We start from the raw sequence: 8,506 nt of genomic DNA, 5'->3' as shown, positions 1-8,506 counted from the left end.
TACCATAGGGAAGTTGAAATGACTTAGGTGTGAAGAGGAACATTTCCAAATGGAATTGTTGTGTACATATTTTCAAGTGTGCTAGAAATCCATGGCTGGTGTATTAAATTTATTTATTTAGAATGAGGCCAAAGCAATTACTTAAGTTAAAAAAGTAGGTAGGTTAGAAAAATGACAGCTGATACTAAGTGCAGTGTGCCTAGTCTTGTACTAAGTGCTTGATAGGTAGTCCCTCATTTAACCTTCTCACAGCCATCCTATGAGTTGAATTCCATTTTCCTGGAAACTAAATGAGAGCAAAGAAAATTTGCATAACTTGACCAAATGCACACAGTTATAAGGGGCAGACCTGTCTGGTTGCAGACAAACTCAGATCTGTCGGAATTCAGAATCTGGACCCGGAACACCGTGAGATGCGGCTCTTCAAAATGTAATCACTCCTCCTCCCCAACAGAGGGGCTTTGTTTCTGCTGGATCCCACAGTAGGGCCTTAACAAATCTTTGATGAATGGATGAGTGAAAGAATGAGTAGCACATGATAGATGCTGATTGAGGCAAAAGTCATAAGGTGGTACATGGATGCCTGAAGCTTAGGAAACCCTGACCTAGTTTAATGGTTTCAAAGTGTGTTCTCAGGAACTCTCCTGGGATTCAAGCCGCAGAGGAGCCTCTGGGGCTGCTATGAGAAGCGGGGGAGGTCAAGAGGCAGGTTTCCAGCCCATTCTATCAGCTTCAACCAGGGCAGCTCTCTTTGTTTTTAACGTTTATTTCCCCTCCTCCCACTTTAATTTTTGAAAGTCTTTACTGCTGTTGCAATCAAGACAAAACAAAGCAAAAATCAAACAAACAACAAATAACGCCTCACAACGAAAACCTCCCAGTGATCCCAGTGCAATAACCTCATGATACAGATGAAGAAACAGTCCCAGAGAAGGAAAGTTTAGAACAAAGCCAGAACTTGAATCCAGTCTCTCTGACCCTTATCCCAGTGCTTATTCCATCACACTGAGAAAGTGATATTTGAAGTTTTGTTGGAAAACATCATTGTAGTACTGATGTCTGTATCTAGTATGTGGAAAGATAGCTGTAGGGTCCAACCCTGACCTACACAGAGATGCATTTTAAATGCTAGGTATTCCCCTCTACAGAAATGTCTTAGGTGAGTTCAATTCCCACCATTCACTTGCATAAAGAACAGGTAATTTGGAAGCATAAATTTAGGAGGAGTAGGCGGAATTAGCCAATCCGATCTTTCAAAAAGGGTTTAGTACACATTGTAACAAAATATATTGCTCAAACGAAGGTGACTTAATAAATCATAGTTCAAACCCTAAACATAGATAAAAGATAACGTTATTACATAATACATGGTGAGTGCAAGATGAACTGTAGACAAAAAGTGATTAGTTAAGCAATAGGAAGAAAGTCCTTCCAACTAGGGTGGCTTCAGTGCTTTAAGATACCAGCAACTCCTGAGGGGACCTTGAAGGATTGATGGGGTCCAAGCATTCATGATATAGGGAGGGGGAAGACTTTGGGGAAGGCAGGTAAGGATTTTGGAAATACTTTTATGATTGGAGCTGGGGCATTGGGCTGGGTAGCTGATGAGTGTGGTAACATCTTTGAGGCAGAACATCTGTTATACTGTTTACTTGAACTAAATGATGGGAAAGAATTTTTAAACATTTAAAATAATGTGGAAATCAAAGAGGTATGCATTATTGTCAATAATAGTAAATTTATCATTTAAAAATACAGTTTCCTTCAACTATATGCGATGTAAGATTTTTATTCTTTAAGATCTATTATTGTTTTAAAATCACATATTTGTCCAATTTTATGGAATAAATGTAAATTGTTAAATGTAAATCAATTTTAAAAATCAAAATCCTAGTTCAAAGGAACTGGAGATTTTTTTACTTAACATAATCATACTGTGAATTTTTTTCGTTAAGAAATGAATCACTGTACATAAAAAATTACAAGTTTTGTGTTTTAGAGGAAATAGGACTTGACACGTTCATTCTAAAAATAAGACTTATTGTGAAGAATAATTTGTGAGATTACTAAGAAAACTCAGAAAAGATAAGTAATGAGGGAAAAGTACTGAGGATTAAATCAAAAAACCTTAATATAATAGCTTTATACTCATACAATAATACACATGAATCAATGGAACCAAAATACGTACTAGTTCATAAGGGGATTTTATATGTGATACGGAGGGTACATTACTTTCCTAGGGCTGCTGTAATGAAGTACCACAAACCGAGTGGTTTAAAACAACAGAAATTTATTGTCTCACAGTTCTGGAGGCTAGAAGTCCAAATTCAACTTGTCAGCAGGACAGTGCTCCCTCTGGAGATTCTGAGGAAGAATCCTCCCTTGCTTTTTCCTAGCTTCTGATAGTTGGTGGCCATCCTCGGTGTTCCTTGGCTTGTGGCAACATGACTACAGTCTCTGGAGCCGCCTTCATATGGCCGTCTTCGCCCTGTGTATCTTAGTCTTCACTTGGAGTTCTCCTCTCTGTCTGCTTCTTTTCTTCTTATAAGGGCAAGCATCTTATTGGATTAAGGGCCCATCCTACTCCAGCGTAACCTTAGCTTAACTAACTACGTTCTCAATGACCCTATTTTTTTTTTTTTTGCGATACGCGGGCCTCTCGCTGTTGTGGCCTCACCAGTCGCGGAGCACAGGCTCCGGACACGCAGGCTCAGTGGCCATGGCTCACGGGCCCAGCAGCTCTGTGGCATGTGGGATCTTCCCGGACCGGGGCACGAACATGTGTCCCCTGCATCGGCAGGCGGACTCTCAACCACTGCGCCACCAGGGAAGCCCAATGACCCTATTTTTAAATAATGTCATTATGAAATACTGAGGCTTAGGACTTTCAACATATCTTTCTGGAGGACACATTTCAATCCATAATGGATGGTATCACAAAATTGTAGGGAAAGAAACCATTGCTCAAGAAATGACAATTTATTTAACTCTTTTGGACAAAAAATAAAGTTGGTTGGACACACCTTACACTTCAGCCCCAAATAAATTTCAAATGGATTAAAATTAAACCTAAAATATGAAAAAGTAAAACAGAAAAATAGAAGAAAAATGACTACATCCTAGGAGGTCAAAGACTCTAACTATAGAAGCAGTAGTAGATGTTTGTCTAAATTTGTCAGAAACCCTTAAAATTAAAAAAATGAAAAAAAATACTAAGGCAGGGAAAACACTTGCAATAAATATGACAAACATATGCAGAATTCTTCAAATTCAATAAGAAAAACACTAATGCAACAATAGAAAAAAGTGATAAAATTGTGAACAGTTAGTATATTTCAATCAGACTTTAATGTAACATATTCAAAAATAAATTTAATGCAAAACCTGCATAAACAATAGGATAACCATGAAAAGTATGTCTAAATATATGAGCAGAAAAGACCTGAAGGTAAATACCTCAAAATGTCAACAGGGGTTTTCCCTTGGTGCTGGAATTACTGTTGATTTTTATTTTCTTCCGTATATTTTCTGTATCTACCCAATACACATGTATTCTTTTTACAGATAAAAACATTTTTCTTTTAAAGGCTACCCACTCCAATTTATTTCTGTGCAAATAAAGATTGCTAAAATTGAATTGCTTAATGTAAAATTATAGCCCTAGTATACTAAATTAGTTTTCCAAACTGATGTAACAGAAATCCAAAAATGCGCAAAGTTGGCTCGAGACTGCTTGTATGTTAGAGATATATGTGTGTCATATCATTTTTTTGGTTTTAGTGCATATCTGAATGTTCTGAATTTCCTTTTCAGAACAAGTAGTACATACCAGCATTAGTTTTGATGCTTTAAATGGGCCCTTTAAGTGGCTTGGCTTCCCAAGAGAAGTTCTTTGAATATCTCAGATCATGGGAACGAGGGTCAGGAATATGCAGACAGAGACTTCAGGTAGAATTTGGCTTTTAGACAACTTGCCCCAACTTGGGGGACCTTTTTTATACTCCAAGGTGCTCTTCTCTCCCTCTCTTCAGTCAGATTCCAGTTGTTGCCTTTCTAGTGCCTCTGACTGGACTATAAAAGCAGAGCTGTTAGTCACCCAGTCACTGGTGTGCATCTCTGCTAGTATCTTAAATGAAGACCTAAGGAATTTTTGGTTGTGGGAAGCTGTGTGTGTGTAGGTTGTACAGAGGGTGGGGAGAGGACTTCTTTTTCTTTTTGAGGTGAAAAAAATTTCCGGTAATCTTCATTGCCGTTGTTCTGATTTCTCTTTACTCCTCCAGAAAGGTTAATGACTCTTTGAACAAAGTTGCCCCAATTCACAGTACCCAACACTTGGGAAGTGACCAAAGGTAGCAAGGGAACTATGCCTGTATATTACAGGATAGCAAGTTTGGAGGAAGTTGAGCACCATCCCTTTTTACTTTTTTAAAAATTAATTAATTAATTTTTGTCTGTGTTGGGTCTTCGTTGCTTCACGCAGGCTTTCTCTAGTTGTGGCGAGCGGGGGCTACTCTTCGTTGCAGCGCACGGCCTTCTCATTGCGGTGGCTTCTCTTGTTGCGGAGCACGGGCTCTAAGCGTGTGGGCTTCAGTAGTTGTGGCACGCGGGCTCAGTAGTTGTGGCGCATGGGCCCAGTTGCTCCGCGGCATGTGGGATCTTCCCGGACCAGGACTCAAACCCGTGTCCCCTGCATTGGCTGGCAGATTCTTAACCACTGGGCCACCAGGGAAGTCCCAGACCACCATCCCTTTTGACCCGTAAAATAAAATATACTCAGGATTATAGTGTCTTTAACCCACATCTCTGGTTTGTGACTGAGTTGGGGGCAGATCTGCATTTTACTTGCAGATGGTCACTTAATATTTGTCTCATGAGTTTCATCGTTCTTGCCTTAATGGGATGATATAATTAATATAGTCAAATTGCATCACGAGGCTAGCTGACCATACATAAATTGTTAAATATAAATGGATAAACAGAGGTTCATTTTTTCCAACTGGCCCCATCTGATGGCAAAGGAAGTAGAACTGCCAAAAGCTAAGCCTGTGTTTTGAAATCAAGTAATTATTCCGGGTGGAGAAACTGACACAGGAAGGCACAGTGGCAAGCCAAGCATACCCCCGCCTAATGGGGTGTGTGGCATGTTAAACTGCCTTAAATTCCCTGAAGTGGTAGGTCTCTGGCAGGCTGAAAACAAAAGTCAGGAAAGTACTGATTCAAAATGTATTGGTCATCTCTATTTGGAAGTGGATACTTTAAGCCAATCCCCCTTAGCATTCCTGTACTTTCATAACTCTTGTTGCCTTTTCCGTAATTCTGGAGACATGACCTTTATCGTTGGCCAGGTTCTAGACTAGAAGAAATTGTGCATCCAGCTCTGGCATTTGTCCCTTTGGAAAACGAGTGAACTACTCAAAACTGTCTAAAAATCCTTTCTCAAATCTCCAGAGGAGATGATTTTCTCCTAGACTACGCAACCCAGCTATTGATACCCTCTCCCTGTGTCTGGCTGGTTAATTAACCTGGGCATGAAATTCTGGGGCGTCCCTCGCCTTTCATTCTCTCTCCCTCCCATTTTGCTTTTCTTCTCTTCTCTTCCTTCTTTCTCAAAGCAAAACACATTCCTCAACTTGCCTCTTGAATCTCAATTTAGCACTTTTCTCACTTGAAGCCTGATCTTGAGGTCTTGTCTTATCCTCAGTCCCAATCAGTTTATCAAAATATTTTTTCCAAATAAACATAGAGCACTTCCTCAGAGGAATTCCAGTGAGTAAATTTTCTCTGTCTCATTCCATTTATAACAGTGATGTTATGGAACTTGAAAAGTATAATATTAAAGACAAAACGTTGCCTTACTTAAAAGATAAACAATATTTATGATGCAATCCTTATGTATTGATCACTCTCCAAGTGATTTCCTTGCCTTCTCTTACTAGCTAACCTTTCTGGCAACCCTAAAAAATAAATGTTTTATTCCCTGTTATTAAGCAACTTGTCCGAAATCACACAGCTAGTAAATGGTGAAACTGGGATTTGGACGTAGGAGTTTGGTTTTTACTATGACATACACTTACATCTAGGGAGGCATGAAGGACATAAATTTTTTTAAATTTCTTTTTGACATTAAGTTTTGAACAAGGTATGAACAGAGAAGCAGGAGAGAGTATTAGATAAGTAAAATATATTTGGGAATAGGTACTCAAAAACTGCTTTATTAATTTATTAAATATTCTCTATTTTAGAATTGCTTTTTTTCACTGCTTTAAAATTATTTTATTGTCATCATTCATTCATATATTGAGCATTTTTGCATTCCTTTTTATTTATTTATTTTTTAGTTTATTCTTTTTTATTGAATGAAAGATTTTTTTTTAAACATCTTTTTTGGATATAATTAGTTTACAATGGTGTGTTAGTTTCTACTGTATAACAAAGTGAATCAGCTATACGTAAACATATATCCCCATATCTCCTTCCTCTCGTGTCTCCCTCCCACCCTCCCTATCCCACCCCTTTAGGTGGACACAAAGCACCGAGCTGATCTCCCTATGCTATGTGGCTGCTTCCCACTAGCTATCGATTTTACATTTGGTAGTGTACATATGTCCATGCCACTCTCTCGCTTTGTCCCAGCTTACCCTTCCCCCTCACTGTGTCCTCAAGTCCATTCTCTACGTCTGTGTCTTTATTGTTGTTCTGCCCCTAGGTTCTTCAGAACCATTTTTTTGTTTAGATTCCATATATATGCGTTAGCATACGGTATTTGTTTTTCTCTTTCTGACTTACTTCACTCTGTATGACAGACTCTAGGTCCATCCACCTCACTACAAATAACTCAGTTTCGTTTCTTTTTATGGCTGAGTGATATTCCATTGTATATATGTGCCACATCTTTATCCATTCATCTGTCCATGGACACTTAGGTTGCTTCCATGTCCTGGCTATTGTAAATAGAGCTGCAATGAACATTGTTGTAGATGACTCTTTTTGAATTATGGTTTTCTCAGGGTATATGCCCAGGAGTGGGATTGCTGGGTCGTATGGTAGTTCTATTTTTAGTTTTTGAAGGAATCTCCATACTGTTCTCCATAGTGGCTGTATCAATTTACATTCCCACCAACAGTGCAAGAGGGTTCCCTTTTCTCCACACCCTCTCCAGCATTTATTGTTTGTAGTGAATGAAAGACTCTTTAAATTCTATAGTGCTTTACAATTTTCAAAAGTTTCACACACATGATTTCATATAATCTCATAATAACTCTTTTTTAAATGCTCTGCCCCTATATTGCCCCTCCTCCCTTCCCTCTCCCCATGGGTAACCACTTGTTTGTTCTCTATATCTGTGAGTCTGCTTCTTTTTAGTTTTATTCACTAGTTTGTTGTAGTTTTTAGATTCCATATATAAGTGATATCATACAGCATTTATCTTTCTCTGTCTGACTTATTTTAATGCCCCCCAAGTCCATCCATGAGGCTTTAAATGGCAAGCCTTCATTCTTTTTTATGGCTGAGTAGTATTCCATTGTGTATATACACCACATCTTCTTTATCCATTCATCTGCTGAAGGACAATTACATTGCTTCCATACCTTGGTAATTGTAAGTAATGCTGCTATGAACATTGGGGTGAATGTATCCTTTTGAATTAATGTTTTTGTTTCTCATTTGGTATGTGAGCTAGTCTAGGCACAAAACAGTTCTTGACTTCAAGTTTGAGTTTTGTCTTCTAACCAGTTCAGAACCCAAGGAGGAAGTTGGGGCGGGGATGGGAGGTGGTGGTTAGGGGTGGCTTTTGTACCCTGCCAAACTCCACTCCTAGCTCCTAAATGAGGGATGGTCCTTCACTCTCAGCCCTTAGGGCCAGTGCCCCATCCTACCCTGTTGGACATCCCTTTCTATTTAGATACTCATCTCTCCTTGGACTCTCTGTCTCCTCCTTGTTGGGTCTTCTAGCCCCTTCTGACCTCTGCTGCCTCCAGGGAAGAATGCCACTCACTTATCCATTCTGGATGGGGTGGGCTGAAAATGTATAGTATGTGTGACATCTGCAAGACAATCAGTACATATGCCCCTAGGCTTTCTGTGTAGTTTTTATGCCCTCTCTAGAACTGCGATCCCTAATGCCCTCTTCTCATATCTAGGCTTCTGTAAGTATCAAGCCCAGAAGGGTATATGGTGGTGAGAGTCAGAGGATAGAAACCATTTTTCTTCTATAAGCCATTGCTTTTATATCTCTGTGCTCCTGAATATCAGCAATGAGAATACTTTACTATTATAAAATGTACTTTTTGGCGAATGGCAGAATAGTGACTATTGCTTGGAAGGGACCACATTATTTTATATATATATTTTTTTGCTTAAAACAACACACTCCAGAAACTGACACACCATTGTAAAGCAATTATACCCCAATAAAGATGTTAAATAAAAAATAAATAAATAAAACGAAAAAACCCAACACACTCATACAATCATTATTACTACCATTATACCATTTTTTTAA

This window comes from Pseudorca crassidens, chromosome 13 (assembly GCF_039906515.1).
Source record: "Pseudorca crassidens isolate mPseCra1 chromosome 13, mPseCra1.hap1, whole genome shotgun sequence".
Classification (NCBI taxonomy): Eukaryota; Metazoa; Chordata; class Mammalia; order Artiodactyla; family Delphinidae; genus Pseudorca; species Pseudorca crassidens.
This window is presented reverse-complemented; position numbering follows the sequence as displayed.